General features: G+C 41.5%; 1 long non-coding RNA gene across 1 annotated transcript in view; it reads left to right on the forward strand.

Moving 5' to 3' along the window:
- LOC141568260 (uncharacterized) overlaps positions 1-23,005 on the forward strand; it is a 62,590-nt gene that overhangs the window by 24,476 nt on the left and 15,109 nt on the right. Inside the window, exons 2-4 of the long non-coding RNA XR_012491356.1 lie at positions 8,927-9,064; positions 9,664-9,805; positions 12,082-12,186. This is a non-coding gene — a long non-coding RNA (uncharacterized LOC141568260). The remainder of the gene's footprint in view (positions 1-8,926; positions 9,065-9,663; positions 9,806-12,081; positions 12,187-23,005) is intronic.

Consider the following 23,005-nt stretch of genomic DNA (forward strand, 5'->3'; position numbering starts at 1 on the left):
AGGTGAACCTGTTTTGACAAAATATCAGTGGAACAATTCAGGGCTAATGGTGTTCTCTGCTTCTTTTTATCTTTAAGGATTCAGTCATTTTCAGTGTCACATTCCTCCGTGCTTCCCTCAAAGCATGAAATCCGTCTCAGCCGACCTCACCAAATACTTTTTCTCATCTAATCATTTAAATGATTCCTGGTACCTCTGTTAAACATGAATGCATTTTGCATTACTGTCAATGGCGAATCGAACGTATTCCAAAACTCATTTTAAACTTGGTCTCCTCAGTAAGAGGGAATAAATACCCCGGCACTATTGTCAGTGTAAATGCAAATAAGAGAAGCCTTCGTGTACCCACTAGTGATTCATTAATACCCTGGTCAAGTAGATTAATAGGGCTTCGCCGTGTACGCGGGCGGGTTGTGACAGAACCCATATTGTATGCGGTCCGTCACAATGTAATTGCTTCCTGTAAGCGTGTCCGCAGGTCCACATTTCATTATTATTACCACAGCTTCTTCACATGAAATTAAGAGAGATCTCCAAGTCCACAGTCTTTGACCACAAACCCAAGCAGGTGTTTGCTTAATATTTTGGTCAAAGATCAGTGAGTGAAAGGTTAGGCCGGGGAGGGTGAGAATGGAGGGGTCACCACACTTGCAGGAGGGGGGTGAGACTTGATCTTCCCGGGTCTGGAGCGGTCGAACCCCAAGGTCACCCATTAGTGATCCCATCTGTAAGGACCGTGAGATGGCAACAATAAATTCCCCACGCCAGAACCTTTAACCCTCTTAACGCTGTGAACACCGGGCGCCAAGGCCGAAACCCAGAAGGGAAGGACCCAGGGACAGTGATTCACACAGTCGTCTGAGGGATGTGGCATTTATGTCCTTTAGGCTTGCCGCTGTCAGAGCAGACAGCGAATGGGGTTGGGTGTCCCACCTTCCCATGCAAATGATGCATCTGTGCATGCGAGGTAGACGTTACATAAAATGGTGCAAATAGCATCATCGGATTGTCCCATTTTCCTCCTGTCACGAGTGTATCCAAGTAACGGAGGCGCTTACTGTAAGATGCGGTGCCCCTCCACATTTAGTAACAATCAGTCCATTAAAGATAATGGGATTAACATGACATTAGAAAATGTCTTCCTTAGTAAGAGCAAGACTGACACAGGAAAGACTGTAGATTTTAAGAAGATCTGGTGCTTGAATCTCAGACACAATTTTGTGTAACATACCAATCTCTCCAAGTCGTCAACTCCAAATTTATGGCCAAGACGTAAATAGCATGGACAAAGCCAGCTTACCGTGCGCCCTGAACTTTATTAAAGGGGAGACGGCAGGTCTCACCCCGTGATCACTTATGCCATAAACAAGTATTCTGGGAGCAGCGATCCCCACAAAATATCTTGTATGCGTGCTCTAATCATTTCTTAAATTCCATCATGTGTCACATATGTCCCCCAAATGCTTTTCAGAGGCAGCACCCTTCCCAACAGATACAGTGGCTGTGCTTACATTAAAATCAGCTGTGCACATACTGAGGAGATGGACCCAACTTTTCAAGCCCTTAAAGGAGTTACCCCTTTCCTCAAAAACAGATTTCAGTTCACCCCATTGTTGGCAACCAGGTTTTTGTCAGCATAGCTCTAGCAGGTCTGAGGGACTGAGAAAAGCAAGGAAAAATACTCAGGTTTCCACAGTTAGAGCCAGGTTGTGGCCTCAGAAGCAGCACTCTAAAAAGAGGCAGAACCAGACCCAAGAAATGAGTGCCTCTCCCCCCGCCGACCACTATTTTGTGGGCTGATATGTTCGATAGCAAAGCCATTGCTTTTTTTTTCTTCCACTTTTTGGGTTTTTTTTTTTTTTTGGTTTCAGGTGTACAAAGCAACGTAATAGTTAGACATTTATACCCCTCACAAAGTGATAACCGCTCCCCACCAATCCACTACCCCCTGATAGCGTATGTAGCTGTTACAATACCATTGACTATCTTCCCTGTGCTGTACTTTGCATCCTGTGACTATATATACTGAGAGGGACAAAAAATGTATACAAGTGGACACTTTGGTCAGTGTTGCTCAAGCAGTAGCTCGCTGTCATCAGAAGTGTCTGGACGCTGATGGGAACCACTCTGAGCACCTCTTGTAATTTCAGACGTCACAGGTGACTTGTATTCATCTTTTGTTGTCAGTATATATTGAGTATTACAATTTTAATAGTTTTTCCTCTCTTAAAATGTGTTTACATTTTTTGGCACCGTGTGTGTGTGTGTGTGTGTGTACTTAATTAAAGTTGACATTCAATATAATTCTACATCAGCTTCAGGTGTACAGTGCAGTGGTCAGGCATCTACACAGCCTATGAAATGATCCCCGGATAAGTCCAGTGCCCATCTGACACCCTACATAATCTTTACAACATTATTGATTATGTTCCCCACACTGTATTTCATATCCCCGTGACTATTTTGTGACTACTTTGTACTTTCTAATCCCCTCACCTCCTCCCCCGTCCCCACTCCCCTCCCATCTAGCAACCGTCAGTTTTTTTTCCCTATGTCTCTGAGTCTGTTTCTGTTTTGTTTGCTCGTTTATTCTGTTCTTTAGATTCCACATATAAGTGAGATCATATGGTATTTGTCTTTCTCAGTCTGACTTGTTTCACGTAACATAATATTCTCTAGGTCTGTCCATGTTGTTGCAAATGGTTAAGATTTCATTCTTTTTTGTGGCTGAGTAATACTCCATTGTGTAAATGTACCACAGTTTCTTTATCCAGTCGTCTATACATGGGCATTTCGGTTGTTTCCATATCTTGGCTATTGTGTATAGTGCTGCAATGAGCATAGGGGTGCATGTATTTTTTTGAATTAGTGTTTTGGATTTCTTTGGATAAATGCCCAGGAGTGGAATTGCTGGGTGGTAAGGTAGTTCCATTTCCAGATTTTTGAGGAACCTCCATACTGTTTTCCATAGTGGCTGCACCAATCTGCAATCCCACCAACAGTGCACGAGGGCTCCCTTTTCTCCACATCCTCGCCAGCATTTGTTGTTTGTTGATTTATTGATGATGGTCATTCTGACAGGTGTGAGGTGATGTTTTATTGTGGTTTTTATTTGCATTTCCCTGATGGTTAGTGACGTTGAGCATTTTTTCATGTCTGTTGGCATCTGTGTGTCCTCTTTAGAGAAACATCTGTTCGTTCCTCTGCCCATTTTTTAATCAGGTTGGTTGGTTTTTTGGTGTTGAGTTGTATGAGTTTTTTTATAAATTCTGGATATTAACCCCTTATCAGATGTATCATTGGCAAATATCTTCTCCCATTCAGTAGGCTGTCTTTTTTGTTTTATTGATGGTTTCCTTTGCTGCGAAAAAACTTTTTAGTTTGATGTAATCCCACATGTTTATTTTTTTCTTTCACTTCCCTTGCCCGAGGGGATACATCAGTGACAATATTATTAAGGGTAATGTCTGTGAATTTACTTCCTATATTTTCTTCTAGGACTTTTTGGTTTCGGATCTCACATTTAAGTTTTTAATCCATTTTAAATTTATCCTTGTATATGGCATAAGAAGGGGGTCCAGTTTCATTTTTTCCATGTATCTGCCCAGTTTTCCCAGCACCATTGACTGAATAGACTGTCTGGACCCCACTGTACATTCTTGCTTCCAGTGTCCATCGCTTTCTGAAACCTGTTGGAAAACTGAGTGACCACAGTCATTCCTTGTTCATCTTAGGCCCACGTCTGAGTTCTGGGACGCCTGGCATTTCTCTTGAGTAAGTGTCCCAGTTGAGATGAGAAATTGTATTTTCGCTTTACCTAGAGGTATATGTGAGTAGTCACAGGGGGAACGTGATGATGTACATGCTAGGGCCTGAGTAACTCTATTCAAAGGACTGAGACTCTGCCCCTGACATAAGGCATTTACAATACGGGCGAGAGAGACAGGAGGAAGGTTTCGGGTGTAAAATGCTCTGGGAGCAGAGAGGGAGGTGAAGTAAATCTTGATTAGAGGAATTCACCAAGGGGCTGAAGCAAGAAAAGGAGCCTGGTGTGGGGAAGACAGCATTGATTGGCCCATGAGGGAAAGACAGACAGACCAGGATGGAAGACTGGGGCATGTGCTAAGTACTTCGAACATGGATTAAGGAGTTTAGACTTATCGTGTGAGTAGCTGGAAGTCTGGGAGGTTTTTAGCAGGGAAGCTGCATGGTCAGATATATGTGTTTCAAGGCGCGCTCTCTTCCCACAATACCTGTATATTAGGGGAAATATTACAGAATGCTTAGGAGGCTGCTGCTGCAGACGAGGGTGAGAAGAGAAAGGCCTTAGTTGGAAGCTTTTCATACCAGGTCCAACATGCACGCATGCAATCTTCTGAACAACCTTATGAGGAAGACATTATTCCTCCTGGTGGCAGTGGCGGTATTTTTTCAGAAATGAAGAACCAGTATTCAGAAGCTCAGTTACCTGCGTAGGGAACGGCCAACAAGTACAGAGCCTGGATTTGAACCCAAGTCCTCTATCACCCAAAAACCCTTACACACTCTCGTGTGGCACCAAGCTGTGTCGGGACAAGAGGCGAGCTTAGAGCCCACACACATTTTGACGTATCCAAATAGAATTCCCATTGAGTTATTTCAGGAAAACTCCACATGCCATTTCTGTTTTGTAATCTACCCAATTCAGTAAAACTTTCTGATTTCCTTTTTTTTTTAATTTTGAAACGATTATTTAGTGAAACACAAAGAGACTTCAAAAAAAAGTCACACACACTGGCTGGATTTTAGGCCACCCATGAATTCACGGTGCTTTGGAACAAATTTCACAAACCTCTGGTGTGTACAATAGACCTGGCGAGTCCACGGGATGAACTGAAATAGAAATACTAGAATGTGGGGTAAAAGCCCACAGCCACCGAAGTCTTCTGAAAGGGACAATGTCCACACTGATAAATGGCTTCTTTCTTATCTTCCTTTCCATCACATGAGTGGAACGAAAAAGGAATAAAATATAAAAACAGCAACAGCAGAAAAAAAAAATCAGTGCGTCTGAGATGGCAAGCTCAACAGGGAAGAAACAAACAAAAAAATAAAATCCTTGTATCTATAAACAGATTTAGAGCCTCAGGAAAGGCTGAAATGAACTCCCAACCAATGGCTTCTCCAAGAAAACTTCTCCAAGAAATTAATGGGAGGAATTCATGTCTACGAATCCGTGTCTCTGGGTAGAGAGAGAAAGACACATTGAACCCCTTGTGAAAATATTGATAGACATTCCAGAAAAGACCCAGAATCGTGATTAGTTAAAGCCCGGTTCCTGGTGAGGTTGGAGGATATTTAGTGCCTCTTCCAGAGGCCGCCCCGTGGTAGCCGTACGGGGAGGGATGCTGAGAGCACCTGTTTGTTTTGCTCTCATTACACAAGACTACATTTTTGGTTGGAACCATTAGTTCCAACAAATAAAATCCCTATTTTTATTCAAGTAAACATAAGACATGTTTAAATGATTCTGCAAAATGAGAATAAGCACCGAAGACAACAAAATTATGACAACAAATTATATCCACATTCTTTTAAATCTCAAGGAATATTTTTCCCTGAAACTAAATCATCTACAATACGTTTCCATTTTGGTAATGTGTGCATCGTTGGGGTTTCTCCTCCACCAACCTCAAACATCTTTTGAAAATAACACACTTTTCAAGAAATGGCTCTAAAATGATAAAGGAAAAATATGCTTGTCTGACCGTAATTTTTTTAGAGGGAAAAAAAAACGAAGCTGCTTTAAAAACTGAAAGACAAAGAAAGTATATTTCATGATAAATTATTCATTGCACTCATTTTGGATCAATATTTATAGATATTCACATGCTTTTTATAAAGCTGGGGAGATTCTTTTAAATGTCATAATTTCCTCCTCAAAGGCAATGTCAGAAGCTGCCAAAGATGAGCGTGTGAGGCTCACGCCCTGTTTTCTCCATCTTTTAGCACGGCTGGATGCACTGTAGGCTTCTGCCGCTATCCTACCTAAACACCCCACTCCAGACCTACTGCATTCTGCCAAGTGGCTGCATGTTATAGGAACAAATAAACAGGTGGCCCTTTCCCACAGAGTAAGAATGGAAACTGGGGCCGGTACTCGAGTTCTCCAGAGTAGAATGTGGGGTAAGTAGAATTTGCATTCAGTCCCATGAACCCACATTCAACAAGCAATAAAGGTTCCTAGAAAGCCTGGGGGCGGGGCCCTAGTTACACTTCGTAGCTTTCTGGAGCACTGCTTCCTGCCTGTGGTCTGCTGGGGACCAGTCTGAAGATGAGGTTCAGAAGGGGGGGGGCGTCTAACCAGAGAATGCCTTGTCAATATCCAGTGTCGCCTGCTTCCATGCTTTGAAAATGACATGGAAAGAGTGGGGCTTTTTGTTTGGTTCTGGGGTTGTTTTGATTGTCCCCGCCTTCGTAATGCAAAGCAATTGGGTAAGTAAAAGGATTTTGGAAATTCTAAGCCTAGTGAAAAATCAAAGAGACCATCATCCCCGTTAGTATTGACTGCACACTTTTCTTTTCTGGGCATTGAACAGGGGGAGCCAGTAAAATTGTATAATTGTGGGTGGTTTTGTAGGAACCAAAAGTAAGGTCTAAATCTCAGAATCCAGGCAATCTCAGTGCAACCAGGTCCCCTTAGCTGGGTCTTGCAATCCTTGACTTTCCTGTGTCACAGATGGGGGTCCCCCAAAATAATGGCTGGGCCTTTGCAGAACAAGAGAATTCCGCAGTAAGGCCAGTGTTTACATTTGAAGGGGACCGTGAAAAGCTTCTGCGCCTTCTTTTCTTGGTCTTCAAACAATCACTTCATTAAAATGGTTCTTTTCAATAAATGCCTTGTTTTCCCAAGTAGTAACAGCAATTCAGTCACTGACTACATTAGAATATGTCATCTAGAAGATGTTTTTTTTGAATGATTTGAGCTGCAGAATGCTCTGGCAATCTTCAGGTTGAAGGGTGTTGCATCATTGCCAGCAATCACAACTATCAAATAATACCTTTAGACAAAAAGCACTCTATGCAAACCTTGATACATATCAAAAGGGTTACAACAGCCCTTCTAGAAAAATGATTGATGGTAATCTGAGCACGTTTTTTGTTGTGTGTTTTTTTTCCCTGAGTAGGATACAGGCCATACGCACTCTAATGAATAAAGAACAAAGCATTTCAGTTATATTTATTTTCCAGTATATGGATCCATCCCCAATTGCAGTTGCTTTTTCCCTCTTTCTTGATCAAAAAGCACACACCGACTCGGGGCCAGTGCCAGCGCACACCCTTTCTATTTCTGTCCATGCCCCCTGTGTCTCCGGAGAGCAGTGATGTAGTTTAGCATCTTGCTTGAAGCCTGAAGCCGTTTCCTCAGAGTCTCCCTTACAAGACTCCAATGCCTCAGTGACTTTCTGCATGAGCAATTCCATCTTTGGGGCACGAAGATTGATTTTCTTTCTTCCTACAAGTGAAAGTCCAGAGTGTGTGCCCCCCTCCCGCCCCCCCACTACCCAGAGGGACCGACAATACAACCACCAGGATCAACTTGAAAAACTGGTCCAGGGGGAGCCTTCCCACCAAACTCTGTGCTTCTCACGAGGTTAAGTGCTCCCCGTCCCAATGAAGACCAGCCCCTGCGAACCAGAGTTCCCACAACAGCTGCTTGCTGAATTTGTGTAACCCCTCTTGTCCCCTGCATAGAAAGCCTGCACAGGGTGGAATGTGAAATGGGGGCCTGAAAAACCGCATCTTGGTGTAGGGCAGCAGAGAAAAGAACCAGGTCTTTGCTTGGTTAGGAAATCAATATCATGGCCATACACATACGTTCTCCTTACAAGTGTTATTTATGGCCGTTGTTAGCACTCGGGCTGCCTTAACATGTACATAGATTGCTTAAAAATAAAAGTTGTCCTGTTCAGAACTAGGAAAATCCCCTTTAAAGCAGGCTTGATAGACTTGGGAAAATAGTTGGATTTCCAATAGAAACAGCGGGGGAAATAGAAAAGGCAAGTTTCACTGAGCACTGACAGCAAATCTGTTTGCAAGAGGGTTACTTTTCTGCACTTTAAGAAAGTACTTTTCTGTTTTATGCAAAATATACAATCTGAATGCACAATGAGGTAGACCAACCGGATTCCACATACACCAGCAGTGTGGACCTGCAAACCTATCGAAAGAAGTGACGGCGTTATTTCTCCATGCATGAAATAATGTTATATTGTTTATTAATGGCAAAGTCACGAGAGGAACAATATGCTGTACCTCCCAAGCCCGGCCTCTATATGAATAAAAGAAATAGTAATAATTAGAAGAACCCAAACTGCAAAGGCACTCCACTTTTTGTTGTTGTTGTTTTGGTTTTTTGGTTGTTTTTTTGTTTTTTCGTTTTTGTTTTTTTCTTTTTTTCTTTTTTTGGTCTTAGCTAGAAAGTACAATTGTCATTTCCTTGTGATGGTTTGACTGACATTTTCCAGGATGGAAAAAAATAATGTGAAAAGCCACCTTATCCTTTGAAAATCGAATTAAACAAACAAATATTGCCTTGAACTGAGGTGTGGAAATGGGTGATTTCACTTCTTTGAAATAACCCGTACAGTGAACTGAAATTTGATTATACTGGTATGCTATATGAAATTTAAAAAATTAAATTATTACAATGTGGTCTTTAAAACCATCATCTAGAACACATATCTTCAGAAAAATAAGTGTGATATCTTCTGATGATATATTAATATGAAATGTGATTTGTTTATTCACAAAATGATGTATTTTCTTCTATATTTTGCCTCCTATATTTTGAAGGTTTTTGAAGGTGATTTTCTCCTAGACAGTAATCGCCTTCATACTTTCTGGCACCAGTTAACAAGTATTATTTTTATCATTTCAAATGCAGAGCAATCATTTGCATCCTGTTTATCAAGACGCTCTTTGCGAAGTCCCTCGGATTGTCAAAGAAAGTCCACCGTCTGGCGACTTAGAATCAAATTCCTGTCAAAAGTTATCATGGAGGCACAGGACCTTATTAAGAAAAGTAAGTACATTTATCTTGAATAATACAAATAAATGAAAGAGCAGGGGAGATTCACTCACCCTCTCCTACCGTCATTTGCAAAAATCGGGCAAGCAAGCCACCACAAGGAGTATTGACTTAACAGCATCTTCCCTTTTTTGTTGGTGGTAGGGAGTGGTGATGAAAAGGGCAGATTAACATGATATATGTCAAATATTAGTAGCCTTTTAAGAAGCCATCGCCCATGACCCCTAACCCCTTGCAGATGGCAAAATCAGGTGCACAGCAAAGGGAATTAAGACGATAGTGTGTTGACAGGAGCGAGCAGCCCCCAGTTTTCATCCCACCAGACAACAGGATGACATCACATCTTTTCAAACTGACACATTAATGAATTTAGCAACACCTGAAATTTCTGGCACGGGACGCCTTTGACACTGGCGGGGTCTTCCGTGTCAGTAGTAACAGGGTTCTGTATCACGTCCCGACTCCATTTCTGATGGCAGAGTTGCCTTTCGGGCCCTAACAAGTTGACAGGGTTTCATTTTGCTTTCCTCTTTTAATGACATCTTCTTTGCAGGTGAACTGGAAATGTAATGACTTCCTTTTTTGTCTTGGAGGATTCCTAAATGTCATTGAGAGACCCAAGACGTCTCAATCTCGCTGGATGCAAACGGGGAGCCCAGGGTTTTTAAAGGTGAAGTGGATCTTGCTAATGAAGAAATATCACTCTTTGTGGGCCATGCAGCTTGTTAGTTCGAGGTAGGTGGGTGTCACAGGTTAGGGTTCAAGCATGACACAGGGTGTGACTCAGGATGTCATCTTTTATTTATTGGGCTTTTAAAAAACATAACTGAATGGTTGGGCAATAAAACAGGGAACGCTTTCTGCATTTGGGAGTGATCCAAAGGGAAAGGTAATGAGCTCTTGTCTCAGAAATCTGCGATGATGGGGTCCCAATTATGATAAAGTTCAAATATGTGAACTTTAAATACGTGAACAGTAAAGCCACACTGTAAATACAACTGCCTATTCATGGGGACCAGAAACTCAAGTTTTCTGTTTATCTGGGTTCTTCAGTCATTTGATTTTTCCCATGAGTGTGACTCAATAGTTACATAGTTGTCTCTTTGTTCCATTTCCCTTCTCATACACAATATAAAGGCAACAAATACAATACTTGTGGCTATCAGTAATTTGCACAACGGTCAAGCCCAAGATGGGGGTGGAGAGGAGTCCGCCCAGATTTTAAAACTTGGCAATGTTGGCACGTCCTACGCATTGAAATCAGTTAGCCCTTCCCCGTTTGCTGTCTTTTTCTGATATTACTCATCCGGCTGGTCATCATTTGGGGGAAATGTAAGAATGGAAAATCCAATTCACACAATGACATAAAATCCATTGTGGGTGAATAAAGCCAAACCTCCCAGCAAAACCCAACTGAACTGCGGAGAGCTTGACCACGCTGAAGGGGTTGAAGACGCCCCATCTCAGCTGTCAGCTCAGGGCCACCCTCAAATTACAAAGATACGCCCACAGTAATGTCCCAGATGATTAAAAACGATGAGGTTTTCAGTCCCTCTAAGCTAAGGAGCAGACCGTATGTGCTTTGTGACAACATGCTTCCTTCCCTTCTTACCCTGAAATCTCTAATTAACAGGCCCCAAACTTTTCCCATCCAGCAGGTTCGTTTGAAAATGCAAGACCTAAGCATTTTAAGAGAGGGCTGGCCGGGCCATGCGGAAGTCACTCCTCCGTTTCTCCCTTTTCTCCGGTTTAGAATCCACATAGTCCTTAAGTGTTAGGTCTGCCCCATTTCCCTTTATGGGACAAAAATGATTCATTAAGAGACGAGGATGGTTTCTCAATTAAAACGTTTCTATGAGTCATGGCCTGTATGTCATGTTAGGAAAAACACACAATTACATTGGGTTATAACAGGTAAAATAATGACTTTTTCACCTGTCAACGGCTCGCTTAAAATTCCCACACATGTAGGCTATTTCTGTTTCATCCATTCTTTGAATTTCAGCTGCTTTGCTTTTCAATGCCTCTGCTTCACTGGTGTCTCTTTTGTGTCTCAGGCTCTCACACTGGGTTCTCCCTCTTTGGTGCTGGCTTTCTTTTCACAGTGACATTTCAACATAAACAGTCAATATTCATTACCTCAAAGGAAGCTTCCCTCCTATTGCTGACCAATTAAATACCAGCTGAGATAGGCAGACAAAGGTAACACAAGCCCGGCTTCAAGCATACTTTCTGCTCCCTTCAAGGAAGAAAAATTGTCATCAAAACAAAGAAAGCTGGGGATTTAGGGACTATCTCTATCCAAGAGACACAATTCCGTGGGATATTATGGCTCCTTATCTTTTCATCTGGCATACTGCAGTGTGGGGGGTTTTCTGTGGGGTTTTTTTTGTTTTGTTTTTTGGGGTTTTGTTTTTTGTTTTTTTTGGATTTTGTATATGTTGTTTTTAATAATTCAGCACCATGCATCTTTGAGATTTCACCAAGAAGGACAATCAGCTCTTAATGAGTTCCTGACTGAAGAGGGCCATATTGGCATAGGTTGTTTACTCGGATGCTGGTGGACCTGACCTTTATTTTCTCCCTCTGCTGACTAATTCGATTTAGCTTGATTTCTGTATTTCCCCACCACACAAGGGCAACTCAGGACATGCCACTCAGAACATCTGTGGAGACTGAGCCTTTCGGGGCGAGCTCTGCACTGGATGGGGAGTTACTGGGAAAGGGAGTGAGACTGTCAGCTTAGTCCTGTGAGCTGCATGGACGGCCACATCAGGGAGAGAATGTTCTCATCTAGTTCCTTGAATCATTAAGCAGCTCAACTCCCTTCCCAACCCATCCCCTCAGTCCCCCACACACACCTACTCTCCCGGACACACTGAAAAATGTAGGGCACTTAGAAAACCGTTTTCTTGGGAAACCTGGAGAGATTTTCTTTTTTCTTTTTTTTTTTTTTAAATAATTCTGCACATTTCAAACTATTTCTCTCTCTTTTTTTTTTTTTCCCACAGTTGTGGGCAGCATGTATGTACCAAGCTGCAAGGCTTTTCCTCCTCATAAGTGAATTGTGCGCTGCATTGGGCATCGAGAACTTTCCTTTGTGAATCATCCCACAAGTAAGCCATTTAGTCTTTCATAAAATGTTCTCCTCTTCAGTTGACAAGAGAACCACATGGGGTGCTGAGTTTTGTATTTGAAATGTAGCCTAGATTTAAAGAGCTGTAACCCAAACTGCCATCCACAAATTCACCATTTTCTTAAGGACTGATTTTGGTAACAATTTCTGTGCTAAGAATGACCTCAAAGGCAGAAGGTTGTCTGTAAATGAAGTACACACACCCCTTCATTTTCACAAACATGCACAGGCGTCCTAGCTTTGCCATCAGTTCCAAAAGCCATCACAGTATTCCTAAAACAAACAAACGAAAGTCACTCTGGATTGTCATCTCAATTTTCTGTAGGGATAGAGTGCAAATCAATGATCAATGCTCAAAGCAGTGTACATAGTCCATTATTTATAGGTTGTATCAGTCAGCTGCTTGAGAGAAGTGATTTCCGGTTTAACTTTCTAAGAGTCCCTCCCCCTTACTCTGCCTTGTGTTGTGAAAATGTAAGTGCAATTAATTCAGGAAGGTAAACTTCTCTTTTTATAAAGAAAAAAGAACTTTAGCTCATAGAAATAGTGGGTTTTGTTTTTTTGGTTTTCGTTCCTCCAAGCCAGAGTAGAAGAATTTAATCATCGGAGAATTTTATTTTCCATTTGTGCTTCCAGCAGCTAGAGGGCACAAAAGAATGCTTTTACCTTGCCTTGTCTTTTTTTTTCTAATCACTGAGTGGAACTATCTAGACTCAAAAATAAACAAAAATACAGGGAAGGCTGGTGGATTTTATTGTACTTTCCTTCTTCAGATGTCAATTTTTCATATTTCCTTTCCAGCAGAAATCCAAAGTTCAGCTGACAGTAATAGGTTAAAAGTGAAATACAAGAATGTCGTCTTCCTAAAATGAAGAGTAAATCCCAAAGAATGAGAGGCTAGCATTTGGGCACAATTATTCCAAGTTTGGCCCAGAGTTCTGTTTCTGAACTATTTTGTAAAGCTCTTTGTACAAAGGCAGTGTAAACACATGTTTAACCTTTATCATTCCTGCATCTTAAATATTAATGTCGGTGGTAATTCTGCATTAAGAGCGTCTATTACTTTTGCACTAATAAGAGGCAAACAAGAATAAACAAGAAAGGCTTGGAGTAACTGTCCTGTCAATTAAGAAACAGTCAGTAGTACTTCAAATGAACAATTCCAGCGGATCTCTGCAAGTGGCATCAGAGTGGAGATGCATGCTGCAAAATTAAACTGGAAATCACTTCTCTCAAGTGGAGATGAGCTCCAACTCATGACTATAGATTTTGCAAACCATCCCCTACACACGTCTCTACGCCCCCATCTTGTAAAGCTAGCCACTCACTAGTAGAAGCAAAAGACATTCTTTTTGGACCATTTATTCGAAAGCATAATAGTTTGGCATTTTTCTGCAAGAAACACTAATAAACCTCAGGACGAGTTGCATCTGTTGCTAGAGTACAAGATGGGTTGGGTCTCAATAGCGTAATATATATAAACACTTTTTCCCCTAATGAACTGTGCCACCCCCTTAGGCATAAATGAGTTGGATGTGGGTAGAGTGCCATTTGCCAAATTGCAAATTGCCTACATTTATTTTGGGAGTGCACTAAACAGAGTGCTAATTGCCTTGTTTAGCACTTTCCTTTCTTTCATTTGCACTGGTGTAAAATCTTAGTAAATTAACTCAAGGCTTTTATTATGTAGGTAGCATTTGAACAACCAAGAATTAGTGAGGAGGCAGCATGAAAGGACTGATAAAACGAGGAGTTGGCTTTACCCATAATGCCATTTATATGTCCCTTGAATTAAAAGGATGGAATTAACTTTTAATCCTTGGGCTTTTTAAATAACTGATGTTAACGCAGAATGTATTACGCGGCCATTTTATTCAAATTTGCTCACTGAAAATGGGTAGAATGTCACCCACCATGATCGTATGGGGAGAGTGCAGCTCGCTGTGTGTGCGTACCCCAGTGTATATGTTAACATTCATTCTAAATGGCAATTTGCGTGGTTGCAGGCAATTGCATAGTCAAGATTCCAGCTTATTGTCAAAGACAGAAGATTCCAAAGTCATTAACAGCCACTGCTGTGCGGTAGCCTCTGTAAAATGCGTTGGGAGTCTCACTGCCATTGCTAATGGACAGGTGGGCACCTGAGAAAGCCAGCACCGGATGTACCCTGGGCCAGAATGTGTGCTGGCTGTGGGACTGGAACGCAGAGACCACCTAGGCCCAAGAGGCTGAGGGGCTCACACTCGTACAGGTGGCCCCGGGTGGGGGGCTCATCCCGGGAGCTGTGGAATCTTGCAGATGCAGCACTCTGTGCATAAACAGAGATTTTTTTTTTTCCATTCTCGGTGTTCTTGGGTCAGTCAGCTCTTTTCATTAGGTTTTCCAGGTTCTTTGAAAACCAGGGATGCACCCTCCAAATTGCCCCTTCCTTCAAAAGAAAAGAAAATTTGTCATAAATGAGTTCAGATGAAAAGCGGTAAATCAATCCATTACCTTTGTTTTTTTCGTCTTACTTTTTCCTTTAAAAGTCATGAAAGTTGTAGTTAGAAAGCAGTCTGCCGACATGACAAACTGAATGAGAAAGTATATTTCAATCGCTTATCATTTTCATGAACCTCTCGTACATGGATAATCTGCCAGTAATCATAGGGACGCTAGAGAAGATGACGCCTGAGATGAGAACAAAGTCTCTGGCTTTTGAGACCCTCTCCAGAGCCTTTCTTTTTGTCCGCGCTAACTCTAGAAATGTGTTCTCAGGGGATGCAGGGGACACAAGTTTAATGGTCAAGACAGTGGCAATGGAAGAAAGTTTTGGCGGATGGCAAGGTGGTCAGAATTGGCTATGTATATGGTGAATGTCTTCGTGAATTCAGTGAGGGTCTGTGTATTTCCTAGAAATAGTTCCTAGATATCCAAGCAGTATCACAGGAACTTAACACGTTGCGTACGGCGGGGTTTAAATCCCTCGTGAAGATTCTCGTGATCCGTACACAACGTGTTAACAGGTAATATGTCGATAATAAAAAGGATTTTGAAGTCAGGCAGACACATGCAGCTCCCAGCTGGTCCACCGGAGCTGTCATCGCTGGTAAGTGACCTCACCTTTTCAAGTATCTGTTTTTTCATCTCTAAAATGGGGTGATACCAGTGCGTAAATGCTGCTGTGAGGATTATGTGACAATGCGTAGTATGTACTCAACAAATGTTATTTCCCCTTGTGAGCCTCTTTCTATTTCTGTTCACTTCTAATCCCACCACTTTCAGTTAATGAAGCTTGGCTATTAGAAGATACAGTAATAACATTACTTTTGTTTTGCCAATATAGACCTTGACAATAGCACTCCTTTATAATAAATATCTGAGGAAAGAATAAATGAATGGAAAAAAAATTCAGATAATATTTTAAGATTGCATCTGGAATAATAATAAATTCAGTGGGGATATTAGTCGCCAAAATTAATCCCCCCTCTTCCCACCCAGACTTAAAAGCAGCTGGCTGTAAGTATGTATATAATTATAGCAGCTGCTGGTGACATGTAGATTATATGAGAGGCTTCATGAGGAAACATATCTGTGAAGTTTCCAGGCCAGGATGGTTGGCGACAGCTCAGATGGCTAACAGGAATGCCACACACTTCTCTGGATGCCAGGAGGTCCACCTATCACTCAGCACCAAATTGTGGCGATGGGTAAGTTTTGCATGAAATGAGATAGGATTTAATGTGTTTCTGAAACTAATTTACTTGCCAGGGAAACAAATTGATGACTCAGCTGCTAAACTTGATCTGATTTCCCATTTAAATAAAAAGCATATTGGCCAAGGAAAGCTGGTGAAGAATGAGAAAGCTGAGAAAGGATATTTTAACCTATGGGATTTATTGTATGTCTTCATAATAGAAAGTGTTTCCTAATTTGGGCTGCTTGTCATTTTTCATGGAATGATTTAACGGTAGCTCTATGAAATAGTGCCACATGAAGTAACATACAAGGCTTCTCTCAGATCATATGATAATTCATTTATTGACTAAGCCTTGATTAAAGCTAACCTCTGCTGAATATTGGTCTTTAGATCCCCACCCCAACCCCCCAAAGAGAAACTGATTCCATAGTCTTCCGTGTCAGTGTTTAATAGGAGATTTGGCCAAATCTTTCAGAAATGCAATCTTTAGTTTTCCATGAGACTTTCACTAAGGGCAGAAGCAAAACACTGCCATCTATTCTTTAGTTAAAGAAATGGAGAGACTGACAAACGATAGATGCTTCTGCCATTTCGTTCCAATGTGTTTTTCCTTCTGAAATCGTTAGGTAAACAGTCTAAAAAATCAGTCAGTTTGGCTTCAACTTATTTTAACAAACCTGTAATTTTTTTTATGGGTTTGCATTTTTGTCTCCAAAAAAGGTAACAGTAGTTCTTCTCCACTTCCTAGTTTTTCTACCCATCTTTCTTCCTTTCTTTGATCTAATCTGTGACATTATAATCAGATACTGTTAAAGAGGAACTTTAATGGGAAAAAGTTTTATTTTTTGGTTACTTTCCTATCACATTGAATCTTATGACTCCTGGGGTTCGGTCCTTTTTTCGTTTTGAAATATTCATAATTCTGATGACCCGTAATCAACTTCCACCTTGAATAAACTTGCCACATGTTTAATGAGTGTATAATGTAATTTTACTAGCTAACTGGCCTTGGTACGTGGAGTTTTTCAAAATCCAAAGCTACCTCAGACAATCAAAATGTGGGAAAACGCAAGCCACAGTTTGTTTTGTTAGGGAGGACGTCATAAACATGGCAGCACTGGGTTGGGATACAGAAGTGCTGAGCATGCTTTCTCAAGGAGGCCACTTGTCTTGCAAAAATAAATGTTGATGAAGAACAACTTGGTATCAGGCTGCACTTACCTATTAGTTATATTATTTGCTGTGTGACACAGGGGTAGTTTTCGTCCACTGGGAACATTCCAGACTTGAAAGCATAGCAGGACTGTGGACACTAATCCAGAGTAGAGCCTGAAAGACAGAAACGATATATATTAAGAGAAAGTCTTCCATGTTTCCAAAACTGTTTCTGATTAGTTCATTCACTTATTTGGAAACATGGAGGAAAAACAGAGGGTTGCTAGAGGGGCGGGGGGGGTGGGGATAAGGGGAAGGTGAGAGGTTTTGGGAACGTACAGAGGGATAGTGGATGGGGGGAGGTGGGTTCACACAGTGTGAGGGATATAAATGATAAATGTCTAAGTTTTGCTTTGTCTTGTGCACCTGAAACTAATTAAAAAATAAAAAAATAAAAAATAAAAAAAAATAAAAAAAATAAAAAAAAGAGAAAGTCTTGTCTATTATGTTCTCAGGCTATACTCACAGGATCCAAACCATATATACTCTGTATACGAGTCCATGGGTTCGAGTCAATAATAAAAAGTCCCTTGCAGCCCCAGAAGTTTCCTAGGACATAGCTAACCAGGCATTTGGTAGGTGAGAGCCCTATACCAGAGCTTTCCTAAATATTCAGTCAATTGTGCTGATAAAATAATGTCCAGAGACAGGGCTAAGCTAGCAGGGTGGTCAGGATTGGTTCCAGTACTAAGGCAGAGTTCTCGCACAGCCTAATTTCCACGCGTGTGTGATAACACTGCCTATTCTGACTAGCAGGCATGAACACACTGTTAAAATGTGTCTTTAAAGTATTGTCATATTTTCCTTTCTATTCTTGGAGCCAAAGCTAAAAATATTTTGGTAATTTTTTAATAGGATTAATTGCAAAGACACCCTTTAATTAAACCTTTTGCTTTTAAAAAGTTTACTCTGCCTTTCTAGCGGAAATGTATACTAAGAGGGAAAAAAATCTCAAATGATGGAAGGCCTTAAACAAAAAGATTTAAGTGAGTCATGACTCTAGTAGGTAGTATTTTAATATTAAATAAAACATTTGATATAACCCAAAATGTTCAACTCAGAAGATGAAATGTCAAACAAATGAAAAGTATGTTTATAAAGATTCTAGTAATATATAGTAATATTGACTGTGAAAACAAGTATAACACAATTTACACATGAGATAATCTTGACTCTATAAGGAAGAACTAAATAGAAGGATAATTAGAAGAGAATGAACTGTATCAAAACAGTTACTCTGTTTGAGCTGGAAGCTAAGATTATGTGAACCTTTTTTTTTTTTTTTACTCTAATATACTTTCCCCCGTAGTAAGTACTTTTATAATTAAACAAAAGTAAATAACTGGGGGGAAAGAATGTTTCACACTGATTGTTCAGAGCAGTTTCTTTGTGGAGATGGGACCACAGTTAATGCCGTACAAAATGGCACCACCTCTATAGGGGCACCTGTCTTTCGCCCATCGCCTCTTTGTAAGTCCAGAGAAACACAAGAAGCAGTGAACCGTGGGCTTGGACCCAAAGAGCAGACTCCTTTGATGAACTAGAAACACTTCTGAAACATCTTTTTCTATCTGCTTTTTCTAAGTGAAAATTAGTATATTTTAAATTTGCAAAGGTCTTTGTCCTCGTACTTTATTGGGGAGTAAAAAATATAGGTAGAAAGGGATGGGGCAGGAAATCATAAAACAGATACAAAAACGAACAGAAAAACCATGTGCTAAAAAGTCAGTCTTCCTCATGACAAATTCCAGCTCCACGTACCACTTTCGTGCAAGGTTTTCGTTCACGTTTCTTTGCAGAAGGAGAACTCCCCGTAACTCCGCTCACCTTCTAGAATACGTGCCCTCATACACACACCCACTCACACAGAGCTGCCCGTATATTTGAATGTGCAATCAGCAATTCTGGTTTTCTTTACGAGCACACACACAGCCCTTTGTGTTCTTAAAAAAATGTCTCAAACCATAGTGGTATGCGAGGCTTCTTTAATTCCCAACTCTCTTTCTTAATTTTCACCCATTCTCCAAGGGAAGGAGGCCAAAGCACAGAGATTAAGCCACTTTCTGAAGACCACAAAGTCAGCAGTGAAGGCCGGGCCAGAATAAATTCCAGCAGTGCTCCCTTGAAGGGATGCCTGTCACTTTTAATCTACACGGTTAGACGTCCCCCCTAAGCCCTAAGTCTCCGCAGTACGTATTAAATGAATATTAGATAGCACGCTCATTGGCTGAAGGTGTTAGGGTTCTCTGCACACCAGTCAAAAGAAAATTAAGCTGATTTGAAGGCAATGTGGTCTCTATTAGGAAAGGGTTAAACACAGATTATGCAAATAAAGATATTGTCATTTGTCGCCTCTGTTCCTTCTGAGGGCTGCTTTGCTGTTGTTTCTCTTCTCCTCCAATTGAGAGATTAACCTGGTCCCAATTGAAGTGGCAGGCCATATCCTACCTTTCCTTGATCTCACAGCATGGCTAATAACAGCTGGGGCCCGCCAAGCAAGCGTCTTTATTTTTTCTTGATTGTTCCAGGCTACACACCCGTGAACCTTCAGCATGTTATGTACTTAACCATGGTCAGGTTGATGTCATTATTTTCTGATTGTCCGGGAGCTCCCAGGGTACTGGCCCGTATTGACAGAGAAGGGCTGGCATGCTCTTTGTAGGGTAACCTTTGAAAAAGACGTCCCTCGACCACCTGCATGTTTAGCCTAGAGCTGTAACATTGCACTTGGCCAAGCGGTGCGCTTCAAAACACGTATCACCACCACTGTGCTAGTTCCTCTTGCTTTTTAATTTTCCCTCGCTCTTGTTAGATAAACCTTATCTGTGCCACAAGCAAATACTTCATGGAGCAGATTTTTTAAAGATCTTTGCAAGAAGATCTGGTGCGTATGGGTCACGGTGTGCTTTGTCTAAATCGGAGCACAGCTATTTGTTCGCTTCCCCACCCCTTTTTAGTGTTTTTTTTTTCCCCCTCTTGCCTTTCCATATGTCTAGCTAACCAGCCAGGCTAGCCCAAAGCAGACGGAACCAGAGACATGAGCGCAGTGACAGAACAGAGGAGCGAAACGCCCCTCTGCGTGACCCATCTCCACACTCAGCTTTTACAGTCCTATAAAAATTGGTCTACTTGTTATCAGTTCCGACGGGAAAGCAAGCAACAGCGCGGGGCTGCCTGGGGCTTTCATGTAAGCACCCCAACTATCCCTGCTTACACTCCAGAGGATGGAAGACACCTATAAAGATATTAATTAGCCCCAGTTGTCACCAGATGTGGTTCACAGTCTCCGAGCCGGCTCTGAAACACTGGAGTTTTTATTAGGCGACGTAATGTTTATGGCTCTCATTACAGTGTGAAGACAAGATGGGGGGCACACAGCGCAGGGGGTAGGACGTCGTTTTTTCTTTGTTTATCAACTGTTGAAAATCCAAAAGACCTGTGTTTCAGAGTGTGCGTGGCATGTTAGCTTTGAAGAATTTGGCAAGAGTCTTATGGCGTGTACACTTTGAGCAAATCTCTTGAGTCACAGGACATAAAATGACTAGTTTTTAATCAGAAATAGGAGTTACATGTACCATACGTGCTTACTTATAATAATGTCAGCCTCGTAGCATTGCACCGTGCAAAAGAATTCAGTACTAATTATTATTGGACTGGGTACTTACTTATGGGGTCTCATCTGACAACAAAAGGAATTAATTCTTTATTCAAAATGGGTGAACAGGACTTCCTAACCATCAGGGCAGGCTGACCAAGAGAGGAAGAAGATCCAAAAATATCTTCTGAACACTTTCCTCCACGGCTGCCCTCCCAGCCAGCTATTGCCATGTCTCTAGGACTCTTAGAAAATACTTTTGCTAATCTTTCTCTCAGATAAAAAGAAAGCATAATAGCTAAAAAACCATGCTTAGAAAAAAATAAATCTTAATTTGGGAAAGATTTTGCAGGCCAAAATAGCCACTCATGTCTCTTGCAATGTTTCTCTGACCTCCTTTTGAAGATTCCCCCCCCTCCCCGCCCCGCCAATCAAACCTCCAGTTTTTCTGACAGCCCCATGGAAATCATGGTCTGGGGTCCCCAAAAGGAATTCAGCTTCAGCTTGAATCCCCTGACGATTACATCAGTGCATCTGATTTTCAGTTTCATAAGATCTTTGGAGATTTTAAATGATATTCAGAAATATGCTGATGCCATCTTTAAAAGATTCCTTTTTTCCCATCTGAACTCTTTTAACAAAGGTATTACACTAAGTACAAAAGCTGTCCAATTTTTTTTCCAACCTTTTGGTTCCTCCTGAAACACAGTCATTTTGTTAGACATTGAAAATGTCTTGATTTAGTTGTCTTGCTATTTTGGGCCTGTCCTGCCCCCTGCAGTGGTAATAAGGATGGGGGTTCCTGCTGGGCCCTGAAGAATACCATTTCACGGCCGCCACAGAGCTGGCGGCTTTTATTTATGGAGCCAAGAAAATGAATGGGTATTAGTGTCCAAACATTTCAACATGCTCCCGCGGCCATGCACAAAAGGACTGATTTGCAGCAAATTTCCACTTATTTTCCAAAAGTATTTACCTTACCGAAGCTTGGCTGATCACTATAATGGCAGAGCTGAGGGGGAAAAAAATGACCATTTCAGAACCCATATGTGTGTGTGTGTGTGTGTGTGTGTGTGTGTATAAATATATATATGTATGTGTGTGTGTATATATATATACATATATATACACACACACACACATATATGTATATATTTCTGAACCTTAAAAGTGCTCTACTTCTTCCAAATGGAGATAATACCTTTTGGTTGCTAGACTTTTATAGATATGTGGATACATCTAAGGTGCTAGGGTCTGGTCTTCTCATTGTTGATTTAAACAAGAAGAGACCCTGCCCAGCCCGAAGAAAGGTAGTTCGCAACGGCAGATATAGGTCAGCCATAAGAAAGTATGCTACGTGCCCAGGGTCGTTTTAGACACTCCTGGAGAGTCGACCCAGCATTTCAACATCGGGAGTTTAGTCCAGGAATTGAAGGCTAAACGTGTTCTAGAGCCATGTTTCCTATTTGACCTCAGGTTAATTCACTGATGGGCAATTGTGAAATGCTGAAAAAATCACGTTACCTTTTTGCATCATGCAAGTCACTCACTATGTCAGCAAATATTAGCTCAGCGCCTACTGTGCGCCAAGAAGTTGACGTCTTCCCCCCAGGGCTGCTACAAAGGGGCTTCAGAGTGGTTTCCCTCACATTTTCCATCAACCACCGCAGAGACCCCCACTTCTCCCTCCATTCTCCAGGCGCTGTCTCTGAGCAGAGCTGCTCTCTATTCTCTAAATAGTATATATATTTTTTTCACCTCTGGACCTTGCTTCACTCTGCTTAGAACACAAGGAATATCTTTTGTTCCAAATCCACAAATCAAAGTTCCTGCTCCTCAAATTCCATAAAGATCCATTCTCCCATGACCACCAAGTCCCGAGGTGGACATACAGTCTACGTTCTCTGAACTCCTCTATTATATTCTCCTGCTTTTGTGTTTATTTCTGTGCATGGACTTCTGGGTCATGAACCGTCTGAGGTATGAATTGATGCCAGTCGCATTTCCTAAGCCTTATATGCTCTTTGCACATAGTAGGTGCTTTCCAGAGGGGGCAGGGGGAGGCCTTGGTGAAAGATTAACTTTCCATGGTCTCATATAGCCCATCAGCCACAGGAGTCAAAGACCTTATAGACTCCCCTTCTTCCTGTTCCTCCAAGGCCCGTGTTAGCTTTTCTAACACTTAGGCCACGCACACCACGGCTGCAAAGCTCCTAGCTGCCCTTCGCAATGGTCACCATTTTACTGCTCAAACGTCCATGCAGAACAGTACGACAGACTCACACCACTTATGTAAGTCCAGCTCGCAAC

The sequence above is a fragment of the Rhinolophus sinicus genome, linkage group LG13, assembly GCF_036562045.2.
Source record: "Rhinolophus sinicus isolate RSC01 linkage group LG13, ASM3656204v1, whole genome shotgun sequence".
In the NCBI taxonomy this organism is placed as follows: Eukaryota; Metazoa; Chordata; class Mammalia; order Chiroptera; family Rhinolophidae; genus Rhinolophus; species Rhinolophus sinicus.